Source organism: Eschrichtius robustus, chromosome 1 (genome assembly GCF_028021215.1).
Source record: "Eschrichtius robustus isolate mEscRob2 chromosome 1, mEscRob2.pri, whole genome shotgun sequence".
Classification (NCBI taxonomy): Eukaryota; Metazoa; Chordata; class Mammalia; order Artiodactyla; family Eschrichtiidae; genus Eschrichtius; species Eschrichtius robustus.
In genome coordinates this window covers 4,343,156-4,357,564 of record NC_090824.1, presented here as the reverse complement: position 1 = coordinate 4,357,564, position 14,409 = coordinate 4,343,156, and the positions used below count along the sequence as shown (strand labels likewise).

The following is a 14,409-nucleotide window of genomic DNA, read 5'->3' as shown; positions in this document are numbered from 1 at the left end:
ATCTATTGAGATGATCATATGGTTTTTATTCTTCAATTTGTTAATATGGTGTATCACATTGATTGATTTGCATATATTGAAGAATCCTTGCATTCCTGGGATGAACCCCACTTGATAATGGTGTATGATCCTTTTAATGTGCTGTTGGTTTCTGTTTGCTAGTATTTTGTTGAGGATTTTTGCATCTATGTTCATCAGTGATATTGGCCTGTATTTTTCTTTCTTTGTTACATTTTTGTCTGGTTTTGGTATCAGGGTGATGGTGGCCTCGTAGAATGAGTTTGGGAGTGTTCCTCCCTCTGCTATATTTTGGAGGAGTTTGAGAAGGATAGGTGTTAGCTCTTCTCTAAATGTTTGATAGAATTCACCTGTGAAGCCAACTGTTCCTGGGCTTTTGTTTGTTGGAATATTTTTAATCGCAGTTTCAATTTCAGTGCTTGTGATTGGTCTGTTTATATTTTCCATTTCTTCCTGGGTCAGTCTCGGAAGGTTGTGCATTTCTAAGAATTTGTCCATTTCTTTCAGGTTGTCCATTTTATTGGCATATAGTTGCTTGTAGTAATCTCTCATGATCCTTTTGTTTCTGCAGTGTCAGTTGTTAATTCTCCTTTTTCATTTCTAATTCTATTGATTTGAGTCTTCTCCCTTTTTTTCTTGATGAGTCTGGCTAATGGTTTATCAATTTTGTTTATCTTCTCAAAGAACCAGCTTTTAGTTTTATTGATCTTTGCTATCGTTTCCTTCATTTCTTTTTCATTTATTTCTGATCTGACCTTTATGATTTCTTTCCTTCTGCTAACTTTGGGGTTTTTTTGTTTTTCTTTCTCTAATTGTTTTAGGTGGAAGGTTAGGTTGTTTCTTTGAGATGTTTCTTGTTTCTTAACGTAGGATTTTATTGCTATAAACTTCCTTCTTAGAACTGCTTTTGCTGAATCCAGTAGGTTTTGGGTCATCGTGTTTTCATTGTCATTTGTTTCTAGGTATTTTTTGATTTCCTCTTTGATTTCTTCAGTGATCTCTTGGTTATTGAGTGTTGTATTGTTTAGCCTCCATATGTTTGTATTTTTTACAGATTTTTTCCCCAGTAATTGATATCTAGTCTCATAGTGTTGTGGTCGGAAAAGATACTTGATACGATTTCAGTTTTCTTAAATTTACTGAGGCTTGATTTGTGACCCAAGATATGATCTATCCTGGAGAATGTTCTGTGAGCACTTGAGAAGAAAGTGTATTCTGTTGTTTCTGGATGGAATGTCCTATAAATATCAATTAAGTCCATCTTGTTTAATGTATCATTTAAAGCTTGTGTTTCCTTATTTATTTTCATTTTGGATGATCTGTCCATTGGTGAAAGTGGGGCATTAAAGTCCCCTGCTATGATTGTGTTACTGTCGATTTCCCCTTTTATGGCTGTCAGTATGTGCCTTATGTATTGAGGTGCTCCTATGTTGGGTGCATAAATATTTACAATTGTTATATCTTCTTTTTGGATTGATCCCTTGATCATTATGTAGTGTCCTTCTTTGTCTCTTGTAATAGTCTTTGTTTTAAAGTCTATTTTGTCTGATATGAGAATTGCTACTCCAGCTTTCTTTTGATTTCCATTTGCATGGAATATCTTTTTCCATCCCCTCACTTTCAGTCTGTATGTGTCCCTAGGTCTGAAGTGGGTCTCTTGTAGACAGCCTATATATGGGTCTTGTTTTTGTATGCATTCAGCCAGTCTATGTCTTTTGGTTGGAGCATTTAATGCATTTACATTTAAGGTAATTATCAATATGTATGTTCCTATTACCATTTTCTTAATTGTTTTGGTTTTGTTATTGTAGGTCTTTTCCTTCCCTTGAGTTTCTTGCCTAGAGAAGTTCCTTTAGCATTTGTTGTAAAGCTGGTTTGGTGGTGCTGAATTCTCTTATCTTTTGTTTGACTGTAAAGGTTTTAATTTCTCTGTCAAATCTGAATGAGATTCTTGCTGCGTAGGGTAATCTTGGTTGTAGGTTTTTCCCCTTCATCACTTTAAATATGTCCTGCCACTTCCTTCTGGCTTGCAGAGTTTCTGCTGAAAGATCAGCTGTTAACCTTATGGGGATTCCCTTGTGTGTTATTTGTTGTTTTTCCCTTGATGCTTTTAATATTTTTTCTTTGTATTTAATTTTTGATAGTTTGATTAATATGTGTCTTGGCGTGTTTCTCCTTGGATTTATCCTGTATGGAACTCTCTGTGCTTCCTGGACTTGATTAACTATTTCCTTTCCCATATTAGGGAAGTTTTCAACTATAATCTCTTCAAATATTTTCTCAGTCCCTTTCTTTTTCTCTTCTTCTTCTGGGACCCCTATAATTCGAATGTTGGTGCGTTTAATGTTGTCCCAGAGGTCTCTGAGACTGTCCTCATTTCTTTTCATTATTTTTTCTTTATTCTATTCTGTGGTAGTTATTTCCACTATTTTATCTTCTAAGTCACTTATCCGTTCTTCTGCCTCAGTTATTCTGCTATTGATTTCTTCTAGAGAATTTTTAATTTCATTTATTGTGTTGTTCATTACTGTTTCTTTGCTCTTTAGTTCTTCTAGGTCCTTGTTAAATATTTCTTGTATTTTCTCCATTCTATTTCCAAGATTTTGGATCATCTTTACTATCATTATTCTGAATTCTTTTTAAGGTAGACTGCCTATTTCCTCTTCATTTTTTAGGTCTGGTGTGTTTTTACCTTGCTCCTTCATCTGCTGTGTGTTTCTCTGTCTTCTCATTTTGCTTAACTTACTGTGTTTGGGGTCTCCTTTTTGCAGGCTGCAGGTTCGTAGTTCCTGTTGTTTTTGGTGTCTGTCCCCAGTGGCTAAGACTGGTTCAGTGGGTTGTGTAGGCTTCCTGGTGGAAGGGACTAGTGCCTGTGTTCTGGTGGATGAGGCTGGATCTTGTCCTTCTGGTGGGCAGGTCCACGTTTGGTGATGTGTTTTGGGGTGTCTGTGGCCTTATTATGACTTTAGGCAGCGTCTCTGATAATGTGTGGGGCTGTGTTCCTGTCTTGCTAGTTGTTTGGCATGGGGTGTCCAGCACTGTAGCTTGCTGGTCTTTTGAGTGGAGCTGGGTCTTGGCGTTGAGATGGAGATCTCTGGGAGATTTTCGCCATTTGATATTACGTGGAGCTGGAAGGTCCTTTGTGGACCAATGTCCTGAACTTGACTCTCCCACCTCAGAGGCACAGCCCTGACGCCTGGCTGGAGCACCAAGAGCCTGTCATCCACATGACTCAGAATAAAGGGGAGAAAAAAAAGAAAGAAAGGAAGAAGAAGATAAAATAAAATAAAGTAAAATCGTTATTAAAATAAAAATAATTATTAAAAAAAATTTTTTTAAAGTAATAAAAAAGGAAAGAAAGAAAGAAGAGAGCAACCAAACCAAAAAACAAATCCACCAATGATAACAAGTGCTAAAAACTATACTAAAAAAAAAAAAAAGAAAGAAACGGACAGACAGAACCCTAGGACAAATGGTAAAAGCAAAGCTGTGGAGACCAAATCACACACAGAAGCATACACATAGACACTCACGAAAAGAGAAAAAGGGGGAAATATATATATATATCATTGCTCCCAAAATCCACCTCCTCAATTTGGGATGATTCGTTATCTATTCAGGTATTCCACAGATGTAGGTACATCAAGTTGTTTGTGGAGTTTTAATCCGCTGCTCCTGAGGCTGCTGGGAGAAATTTCCCTTTCTCTTCTTTGTTCGTACAGCTCCCGGGGTTCAGCTTTGGATTTGGACCCGCCTCTGCGTGTAGGTCGCCTGAGGGCCTCTGTTCCCCGCCCAGACAGGACGGGGTTAAAGGGGCGGCTGCTTCGGGGGCTCTGGCTCACTCAGGCGGGGGGAGGGAGCGGTACGGAGGAGGCAGGGCGAGCCTGCGGCGGCAGAGGCGTCGTGACATTGCAGCAGCCCGAGGCACGCCGTGCGTTCTCCCGGGGAAGTTGTCCCAGGATCACGGGACCCTGGCTGTGGCGGGCCGCACAGGCTCCCAGGAGGGGTGGTGTGGAGAGTGACCTGTGCTCGCACACAAACTTCTTGGTGGCGGCAGCAGCAGCCTTAGCGTCCCATGCCCGTCTCTGGGGTCCGCGCTGATAGCCGCGGCTCGTGCGCGTCTCTGGAGCTCGTTTAGGCGGCGCTGTGAATCCCCTCTCCTCGCGCACCAGGAAACAAAGAGGGAAGAAAAAGTCTCTTGCCTCTTCGGCAGCTGCAGGCTTTTTCCCGGACTGCCTCCCAGCCAGCTGTGGTGCGCTAACCCCTTCAGGCTGTGTTCACGCCGCCAGCCCCAGTCCTCTCCCCGCGATCCGAGCGAAGCCCGAGCCTCAGCTCCCAGCCCCGCCCGCCCCGGCGGGTGAGCAGACGAGCCTCTCGGGCTGGTGAGTGCTGCTCGGCGCCGAGCCTCTGTGCGGGAATCTCTCCGGTTTTTCCTCTGCGCCCCTGTTGCTGTGGGATCCGCGCTGATAGCCGCGGCTTGCGCCCGTCTCTGGAGCTCATTTAGGCGGCGCTCTGAATCCCCTCTCCTCGCGCACCAGGAAACAGATAGGCAAGAAAAAGTCTCTTGCCTCTTCGGCAGCTGCAGACTTTTTCCCGGACTCCCTCCCGGCTAGCCGTGGGGCACTAGCACCTTCAGGCTGTGTTCACGCCGCCAACCCCAGTCCTCCCCCTGCGATCTGACCTCCGAGGCCCGAGCCTCAGCTCCCAGCCCCGCCCGCCCGGCGGAGAAGCAGACAAGCCTCTCGGGCTGGTGAGTGCTGCTCCGTGCCGAGCCTCTGTGCCGGAATCTCTCCGCTTTGCCCTCCTCACCCCTGTGGCTGCGCTCTCCTCCGTGGTTCCGAAGCTTCACCCTCCGCCACCCGCAGTCTCTGCCCGCGAAGGGGCTCCTAGTGTGTGGACACCTTTCCTCCTTCACGGCTCCCTCCCAGTGGTGCAGGTCCTGTCCCTATTCTTTTATCTCTGTTATTTCTTTTTTCTTTTGCCCTACCCAGGTACGTGGGGAGTTTCTTGCCTTTTGGGAGGTCTGAGGTCTTCTGCCAGCGTTCAGTAGGTGTTCTGTAGCAGTTGTTCCACATGTAGATGTATTTTTGATGTATTTGTGGGGAGGAAGGTGATCTCCACGTCTTACTCTTCCGCCATTTCAAAGCTCCTCTCTCTGGCAAGTATTTTAGTAACAACTGACCTATCTTGAATTTTCATGAATATTTTTTTCACTTATACCAAACACTGAGCCTTCATTTACTATTTTACTTGGCCTTGTAATATTTTTGTTTTATGTAATAAATTTACTTGAGTTGTATTAAAAAAATAAAAGAAATAATTGGATCAAGGGTATTACCTCTTTGGCTAACTATCACATAGCCAGGGGTAATATATAGTCAATGTTACTATTCTGGATCAGTAGTCAGTTCAATGTTGTTCTCTTTTTTTAGGAGATGAGACAAAGAATTATTAACATCAATTAGTAAATATTTAAATGCCTAAGAAAATGAAATGTGGACAGCAATGATCAATGGAAATAATGCTTCAATCTTTTTATCATCTGCTATGCTTTGTACTCCTCAGGGTGGGTACTCAATGCTGTTCAAGGTTCTGCCATGATCCCTGTGGTCAAAAAATTTACGTTTGCATCTACGTGTGTGGACCAGCGTGAGTAATAATTAAATTTCTTGTCGAGGCGACTAATGGCATTCACTATCTGGGACTTCCCTGGTGGTCCAGTGGTTAAGACTCCGTGCTTCCACTGCAGGGGGCGAGGGTTCAATCCCAGGTTGGGGAACTAAGATCCCACATGTTGCGCAGCCAGAAAAAAAAAACTATGAAATATAATGACAGAAGGCCAACCATAGCCTGATAATGAAGCTGGTGTTGACATGAAGCATGATGTTGATTAATTGATATATTAAACATTGAGGTCAAATAGAGAAAGAGATCTAGTCTCTGTGGGAAATAATTCTATAGACAGATCTTAGGAATTTTCAAGAGACTTCTTAGGTTTTTGTGATTTACATGAATTTATTTTGTTATTATTTGTGAATGATTGAATTAAACAAAAGATGAAGAATAAGGGTAAATTCTGAGCCAATGATCATGACTGGCGCATATGAGTCATATACAGTGAATATTACGTGTCGGGAGCTCTGAGGTCCAACATAAAAAGAATCTAGTACGTTCACCCTGTTTGACATGTTCCATTAGACATTTGTCACATATATGCAAGGATCTTTTTCTTGGACTTGTGGCCATAGATTTAAAAAATATTGTTATAAAAGAATCAATAGCAGAGTAAGGCTGATGTTTGATTGATTAAGAGAAAAATAAATAAATATTACTATAAATTAATAAATACCTAAATTACTGTGTATATGAATGGTAGAAAGTATGGATTAATGGCGTGAATGTCTCAATCTTTTTATTACCTTCTCTGCTTGGTACTCTTCAGAACAGATACTGGAGCTGATTTCAGCTTCCACCATGATCAAGGTTACTGTACTGCCTCTGTCAGGAAAGAGACAAAGGTAGGTAATGGTCAAAGATCTTGTCTTGGTTTGGGTCTTCGTTTAAGGGTGTCATGGTATTATTAAAAATTCTTAAATCAAAAAATTAACTATTGTCATTGATAAATATGTATGAAACATGTTGATTAATCAATAATGTGTAACACTGAGATTGAATAACAGAAGAGGTATGATCCATGTGGGAAATGATTGTATAGACAGACTGTAGAATCTTGCTCTTGGGTTTTTTTTTGTGAATTATATACTTATTTTATTATTATCAAAGAATTAATAATTATTAACAGTTTAATCAATACAAATATAAACACCAGTGAAGAAAATGACACCCTAATATGGAATAACATGACATTGATGACTACTGGTGGCATATGAGTTGTGGATGATGAAAATAAGTGTCTGAAATGCTGAGATCCAATACACAACATAATGTGTTCGATCCTTCTTTTGGAAATGATCATATAGACAACTGTCAGAAATATACAAAGGTCAGGTTCTTATATTAGATTCATAGATTTAGATTCATCATTATTAATGGATCATAGATAGAACCATTAGAGAAAGATAAAGGGGAAAATGAAGGATTAGTCAATCATGAACATATGTAGTGAGGCAAGATATATTATTAATATATATTGAAAACAGTGAAGCCCTTTAAGAAATAAATGGATCAAGGGTGTTACTTCTTTGGCTAAGGATCATGTAGACATAGATAATTAGCAGTCAGTTTTATTATTCTGGATCACTTACAAGGTTGAGGTTGTTCTCTTTGTTAATAGAAAAAATGTGTATATATAATGAAAAATTAATAAATACCTAAAAAATTGGAGTAAGTGATGTGGAAAGGAAGGACCAATGTAGATAAGGTCCTAACTTTTTTTTTTATAAACTGTTCTGCTCTGTACTCCTCAGAGTGAACACTCTTGAGGGATTTAACCATCTTCCATGATCACAAGCTCTTTGGTTGCATCTATACATTAGAAGCATGGAGACCACTGTAAGTCATAGTCAAAGTTCTCGTGTTGGTTTGGGTGGTTTGCTTAAGAATAGTTACTGTATGATTAGTGTGAATTAATGAATTAATAAACAATTTAGAAATGAACAAAGAGAAATTGAGCCAATCCTGGACCAATGATGATGACTGATGGTTTGAATCAAGGATGATAAATAATATGTGTCTGAAACTCTGAGGTCCAGCAAAAAGAAGTCTAATGCATTAACTCTGTTTGTAAAGATCCTATAGATAAAAGTCAGGAATATACAAGGATCTTGTTTACTCTTTGTGTTCATTCATGCATTTTCACTTTACTGTTATAATTGGAGAAATGAAATAATCAAAAACCAAATATGTAAATAAATAAAGCTGAATGGGTGAATCCTTATCCAATTATAAAAATATGTGGTCATGCAAGAAATACTGTTAATAAATTTGAAAACAGTGAAGTCCAAAGAGAAACAAATGGTGCATGACTGTTAAATCTTTGGCTAAGAATAATACAGACAATAGTAAGATTACTTACTGTAATCAGTAAGATTACTTACTGTAAGTCACTGCTCATTTTCTGTGTCAGGGACAAGTTTTAAGTTCATTTTTTTAAGAGAAAATGAAACAAACATACTCCAAATTAACGATTGTCTAAGTCACTAAAAATGAAATGCAGAAGCAAGGATCAATGGAGATGAGTTCTCAATATTTTACTATCTGCTCTGACCTGTACTTCTCAGAATGGATGCCCTTGAGCTGATTTAAGCATCTTCCATGGACAGGAGCCCTATGGTTGCATCTGTGTTAGGAGGATGGAGAACAATGTGAGTAGTAGTCAATGTTCTTGTCTTGGATTGAGCCGTATTTTTTTTTAAATTATTACTTTAAAAGATATTATTTAAAAAATTAAATATTAACAAAAAAGTCCAAGCATGCTAATGTCAAATACCAGATACAAAACAATATGATTAATCCACATATGAAACACTGAGTTCAGTTAATGAAAGAGTTGGGTGTCAGGGGAAATGATTGTATAGATAAATGTTAGGGATATTCAAGCTCTTACACATAATTTTTTGTGTGATTTATGGTTTGTTTTTTTTTTTGGCTTTGTTGGGTCTTCGTTGCTGTGCATGGGCTTTCTCTGGTTGCGGCGAGTGGGAGCTACTCTTCATTGCAGTGCTTGGGCTTCTCGTTGCGGTGGCTTCTCTTGTTGTGGAGCACAGGCTCTAGACCTGCAGCTTCAGTAGTTGTGGCACGCAGGCCCTAGAGCTCACAGGCTTCAGTAGTTGCGGCACGTGGGCTCAATAGTTGTGGCATGAGGTCTCTAGGGTGTGCGGGCTCAGTAGTTGTGACTTGCAGGCTCTAGAGTGCAGGCTCAGTAGTTGTGGCGCATGGGCTTTGTTGCTCTGTGGCATGTGGGATCTCCCCGGACCAGGGATTGAACCCGTGTCCCCTGCATTGGCAGGTGGTCTCTCAACCACTGGGCCACCAGGGAAGTCCCTGATTTATGTTTATTTAAATAATAGTGAATTAATTAATAAACAAGTGTAGATGACAGTAGAGAAAAGTGTCTCTGCTGGACCATTGGTCATGACTGGAGGCATAGGAGTCATATATGGTGAATACCATGTGTCTGTAACCCTGATTCCACACAACGCAAAATCTAGCCCATCTTCTGTTATAAATGACCCCATGGGTCGATGTTAGGAATATACAAACATTATATTCCTATTTTGGGTTAATAGATTTAGACATATTATTAGTAATAAATCAGTAATCTAGCCATTAAAAAATGTAAAAACACACATAAAAAGAAGAAGGCGAAGCATTGCTCACTAGGAACGTATGTGGTCAGGCAAGAAATATTATTAATAAAATAGAAAACATTCATGCCTTTTAAACAGTAAACGAATAAGTGTTTTGCCCTTTTGCTGAAAGGATCATACAGACACTGATAAGTAAGAGTCAACATTGTTGTTCTGGGTCAGTCTCAAGTTTAAGGTTTTCTTTTCTTAAGAGAAAAAATACTATGTTATGAAAAATTAATGAATGCTTAAATGAGTAAGTGAAATGTGGATAACAAGGATCAATGGAGATAAGGTCTGAAATTTTTTATCATCTTTTCTGCTCTGTACCTCTTAGAATGGGAGCACTCAAGCTGGTTGAAGGATTCTTCTATGGTCCTGAGAGCTCTGGTTGCATTCACATGTTAGGACTGTGGAGACCATGTGAGTAATAGATAAATTTTGGCCTTAGTTTCAATATTCTATTTAAGGCTATTGACTGTATTATTGCAAGTTGTGAAATGTAATCAATGAAATCCAAATAGCCCAGTGTGAAATATGGGATTAATAGGAAGTACTATATTGATTCATTCATAAAATGAAAAATGAGAGTAATTAATGAAAGATGTTGACATGAGAATGATTCTAAATATATATTAGAGATTTCTAAGCTCTTTGGTGGTTCCGATGAATAACCATTTTTAAAATTATAATTACTGAATTATGAATTGAGCAATAAGTAATATAGAAATGAATGAGTGAAAAGAGGTATGGTACTGGATCAATGATGACTACTGGTGGCGTATGAGTCATGTACAATGAATACATTCTGGAACTCTGAGGTCCGATGCAAAAGAAATGTCTTTTTTCTCTTCATGCATTTTCATTCTTTATTATAATTGAAGCAATGAAAGAATCAATAAACAAACATGTGGACAAATGGAGAGAAAGTCTCAATCTTTTTATCGCCTTTTGTTTGGTACTTTTCAGAATAGAAGCTCAAAGTGATTTCAGCCTCTATTGTGATCAAGGTTATCATTTTCAGGTTGGTATAAGACAGAGACCCAGGTGAGTAATGACCAACGTTCCTCTCTTGGTTTGAGTAATTTACTTAAGTGTTTTCATTGTATTCTAAAAAGTAATAAATGCAATCAACAGGTTAATAATGGCCCATTGATAAATTTGACCTGAAACTTTATACTGATTAATTGATATTGTAGGTACTTCCCTGGTGGTGCAGTGGTTAGAATCTGCCTGCCAATGCAGGGGACCACGGGTTCCAGCCCTGGTCCGGGAAGATCCTACATGCTGCAGAGCAACTAAGCCTGTGCGCCACAACTACTGAGCTGCGCTCAAGAGTCCATGAGCCACAAGTACTGAGCCCGTGTGCCTAGAGCCTGTGCTCCGCAACGAGAGAAGCCACCGCAATGAGAAGCCCGCACACCACAACGAAGAGTAGCCCCTACTTGTCACAACTAGAGAAAGCCTGAGCGCAGCAACAAAGACCCAATGCAGCCAAAAATAAATAAATAAATAAATTTATTTTAAAAAATTGATATTGTATAACACTGATATTCATTAATGAAAGAGTTGTAATCTATTTTGGTAATGATTAGAGAGAAGTTATGGATATTTGAGTGTCTTGTTCTTTGGCTTTTGTTAATCATGTATTTATTTTATTACTATCAATGCAGTAATGATTTAATTGATACAAATATATAAATGAATGAACTAAAATTGGGCTTAAATGAACCAGTGATGAGAATTGGTAGAGGTTGAGGCACAGCTGATGAATAATAAGTATCTGGAACCCTGAGGTCCAAGACAATACATAGTCTATTTTCATGTTTATTTGATCCTATGGACAAATGTTAGGAACGTACAATTTTCAAGTTCTTCGACTAAGTTTTAAAATTATTACTAGATCAATGAGAGCACCATTAAAGATACATAAATAATAGATTACAAAGAAAAGATAAATTATGTTCTCATTATGAACATCTATGATGAGACAAGAAATATTAATAAAAATTTCCAGCACTGATGACCACTATGAAATAGATGGATCAAGGGTGTCATCACTTTTGCCAGGTATCAGATAGACTTGAACAATTAGGAGTCAATTTTATTGTTCTGAGTCAATCTTAAGTATGAGGTTGTTCTTTCTGTTAAGAGAAAACAATTTCTACATTATGAAAAAGTTATAAATTCCTAAATGACTGGGTAAGAGAAATGTAGAATGCAAGAGTCAATGGAGATAAATTTTCTTTTCTTTTTTTCTCATTGACTGTGCTTCATATTGTTCAAAATGGACACATTCGTGCTGTTGAAGCATTATTCCACGGTGATACACCTTAAGATTGCATCTCTGTATTAGAAGCACAGAGACAAATGTGAGTAATAGTCAAATTTCTCGTCTTAGTTTCAGTGATTTCTTTTCCCCTGTGCATTCAGTGTATTACTTGAAACTTCCATATAGAGTAACAGAAGGCCAGTGTAGCTCAGTGATAAATATAGACCTTCATTAAACACTAATTGATTAATGCATAGATGTATAATAGCATAAAATTTAAAAAGAGATACGTTGCTGTGAGAATGATCTATTTACAGTTAGCGATATCATGACCCTTCTTGGTTTTGTTTTTTTTTAAAAATAAATTAATTAATTTATTTTTGGCTGTGTTGGGTCTTCGTTTCTGTGCGAGGGCTTTCTCTAGTTGCGGCAAGCGGGGGCCACTCTTCATCGCGGTGCGCGGGCCTCTCACTATCACGGCCTTTCTTGTTGCAGAGCACAGGCTCCAGACGCGCAGGCTCAGTCGTTGTGGCTCACGGGCCCAGTTGCTCCGCGGCATGTGGGATCTTCCCAGACCAGGGCTCGAACCCGTGTCCCCTGCATTGGCAGGCGGATTCTCAACCGCTGCACCACCAGGGAAGCCCTCTTCCTGGGTTTTGTGACTAATAATTTTAAAATTATTATGAGTGACTTACTGAATTAGTCAATAAACAAATAGAAATGAACAAAGAAAAGAGTAAAAAGTATTAAAAAGTATTAAATTAATCAAAAACTTACTCATAGTTCAATGATAAATATAAGAAATATTCTTTTGAATAATTGATAATGGGCAGGATTGAGGTAGAAAATTGGAAGAGATGGACCCTTAATGGGAAATGATTCTGTAAACTGAGGTTAGGGGTATCGAAGTGTGTTATTCTTGGAATATTTAGTGAACCATATATTATTTTATTATTCCATATAGAAATGATGGAAGAAAAGAGACTCAGTGATGGACCAGTGATGATGATTGTCATGGGAAGAGTCCTGAATGATGAAAACATGTCTGAAACTCTGAGGTCCAACCCAGACCATAAGTAGTCTCTTCCTTCTGGTGAAACTGTTTCTATAGAGAGATGACAGGAATATAAATAGATCACATTTTTGTATGGGTTTCATAGACAGATTTGTTATTATTAATAGATCTATAATGAACCATTAAGCAAATATAGATGAACATAAGGAAAAACAGGGTGAAGCGAGACAAAAGATACTGTTAATAAATATTGAAAACACTGATGCCCATTAAATAAATGGGTGAAGGTCACCTGTTTGGCCAAGGTTAGATAGAAAGACACGCATAAGTAAGGGTCAGTTTAATTGTTCTGCTTCAGACGAAAGACTGAGATTTTCTTTTAACAAGGTAAAAAATTTAGAGAAAAAAAGTAACAGAAACATAAATACTGAGTAACAGAAATGCAGAAAACAAAGATAGTGGTGATTAGGTCTGAATATTTTTATCATCTTCTGTGTTGTGTACACCTCAGAATGAAGTCACTAGACGTGATTTAGAATCGTCCATGGATATGAGCTATTGGTTTGCCTCTGCGAAATAGGAGATGGAGATTACTGTGAGTCATAGTAGAAGTTCTTTCCTCTATGGTTTTATTAAAGTAATTCAATGTATTTAATAAGAAATGAGGAATATAAGTAAAGAAGGAGACTGCATCTCAGTGTTGAGTATGGATATAAAAACCACTATATGGATTAATACATATATAGAAAACAATGTATTAAAGAGAGATATATATTTAAGTAATAATTATTCTATATATATGAAGGCTTTTCTTATTTTTTCTTGAATTGTACTGCTAAAAATAATTAGTGATTTTTTTATTTAATCAAAAAAGAGATGTGTACATAGAAAAAGGACCAATATTGGATCGATGATGATTTCTGGTCATCAATATGAGTGATTTACAGTGAATACTTGTCTGGAATTCTGAGGTCTGATATTACATTAATCTATTCCATTCTCAACTCGAGAAGGCATCCTATAGACAGGAATAAATGAGGAGCTTACTTTGCTCTTGTGTTCATATTTTTCATTCTATTATTAAAATAGGAAAATGGGAGAATCTATAAATACATATGTAATTAAAAATAAAGGTGAATGATCTGTATATCTTCTTGGGAGAAATGTCTATTTAGATCTTCTGCCCATTTTTTGATTGGGTTGTTGTTATTTATTTATTTATTATTTTTAAAATTAGTATGTATTGGAGCATGGTTGCTTTACAATGTTGTGTTAGCTTCCACTGCACAACAAAATGAATCAGAGCTGCATGAGCTGTTTGTATATTTTGGAGATTAATCCCTTGTTAGTTGCTTGGTTTGCAAATATTTTCCCCCATTCTGTGGGTTTTCTTTTCGTTTTGTTAATGGTTTCCTTTGCTGTGCAAAAGCCTTTCAGTTTAATTAGGTCCCATTTGTTTATTACTGTTTTTATGTTCATTAGTTTAGGAGATGGATCAAAAAAGATCTTGCTGCGGTTTGTGTCACAGAGGGCTCTCCCTATGTTTTCCTCTAAAAGTTTTACACTATCCGGCCTTACATTTAGGTCTTTAATCCATTTTGAGTTTATTTTTGTGTATGGTGCTAGGGTGTGTTCTAATTTCATTCTTCAACATGTAGCTGTCCAGTTTTCCCAGCACCACTTATTGAAGAGACTGTCTTTTCTCCATTGTATATGTATACTTGCCACTTCTGTCATAGATTAGGTGACCATAAATGCGTGGGTTTATCTCTGGACTTTCTATCCTGTACCATTGA

The 14,409-nt window shown here is 38.0% G+C and overlaps 8 non-coding genes across 8 annotated transcripts; all 8 read left to right on the top strand.

Annotated features, from left to right (window-relative positions):
* Nucleotides 1-6,095: 6,095 nt before the first annotated feature.
* LOC137752493 (small nucleolar RNA SNORD113/SNORD114 family) lies at nt 6,096-6,169 on the top strand. The gene has a single exon (XR_011071186.1). It is a non-coding gene; the product is annotated as a small nucleolar RNA SNORD113/SNORD114 family (small nucleolar RNA).
* A 709-nt stretch (nt 6,170-6,878) lies between these two features.
* On the top strand, nt 6,879-6,951 carry LOC137752348 (small nucleolar RNA SNORD113/SNORD114 family). The gene has a single exon (XR_011071168.1). It is a non-coding gene; the product is annotated as a small nucleolar RNA SNORD113/SNORD114 family (small nucleolar RNA).
* Nucleotides 6,952-7,657: 706 nt separating this feature from the next.
* On the top strand, nt 7,658-7,730 carry LOC137752249 (small nucleolar RNA SNORD113/SNORD114 family). Its single transcript, XR_011071115.1, has one exon. It is a non-coding gene; the product is annotated as a small nucleolar RNA SNORD113/SNORD114 family (small nucleolar RNA).
* A 1,368-nt stretch (nt 7,731-9,098) lies between these two features.
* LOC137752454 (small nucleolar RNA SNORD113/SNORD114 family) lies at nt 9,099-9,172 on the top strand. The gene has a single exon (XR_011071182.1). It is a non-coding gene; the product is annotated as a small nucleolar RNA SNORD113/SNORD114 family (small nucleolar RNA).
* Nucleotides 9,173-10,082: 910 nt separating this feature from the next.
* LOC137752118 (small nucleolar RNA SNORD113/SNORD114 family) lies at nt 10,083-10,153 on the top strand. The gene has a single exon (XR_011071054.1). It is a non-coding gene; the product is annotated as a small nucleolar RNA SNORD113/SNORD114 family (small nucleolar RNA).
* Nucleotides 10,154-11,053: 900 nt separating this feature from the next.
* LOC137752295 (small nucleolar RNA SNORD113/SNORD114 family) lies at nt 11,054-11,128 on the top strand. The gene has a single exon (XR_011071145.1). It is a non-coding gene; the product is annotated as a small nucleolar RNA SNORD113/SNORD114 family (small nucleolar RNA).
* A 1,462-nt stretch (nt 11,129-12,590) lies between these two features.
* LOC137752377 (small nucleolar RNA SNORD113/SNORD114 family) lies at nt 12,591-12,662 on the top strand. Its single transcript, XR_011071172.1, has one exon. It is a non-coding gene; the product is annotated as a small nucleolar RNA SNORD113/SNORD114 family (small nucleolar RNA).
* Nucleotides 12,663-13,516: 854 nt separating this feature from the next.
* On the top strand, nt 13,517-13,590 carry LOC137752392 (small nucleolar RNA SNORD113/SNORD114 family). Its single transcript, XR_011071174.1, has one exon. It is a non-coding gene; the product is annotated as a small nucleolar RNA SNORD113/SNORD114 family (small nucleolar RNA).
* The last annotated feature ends 819 nt before the right edge of the window (nt 13,591-14,409 follow it).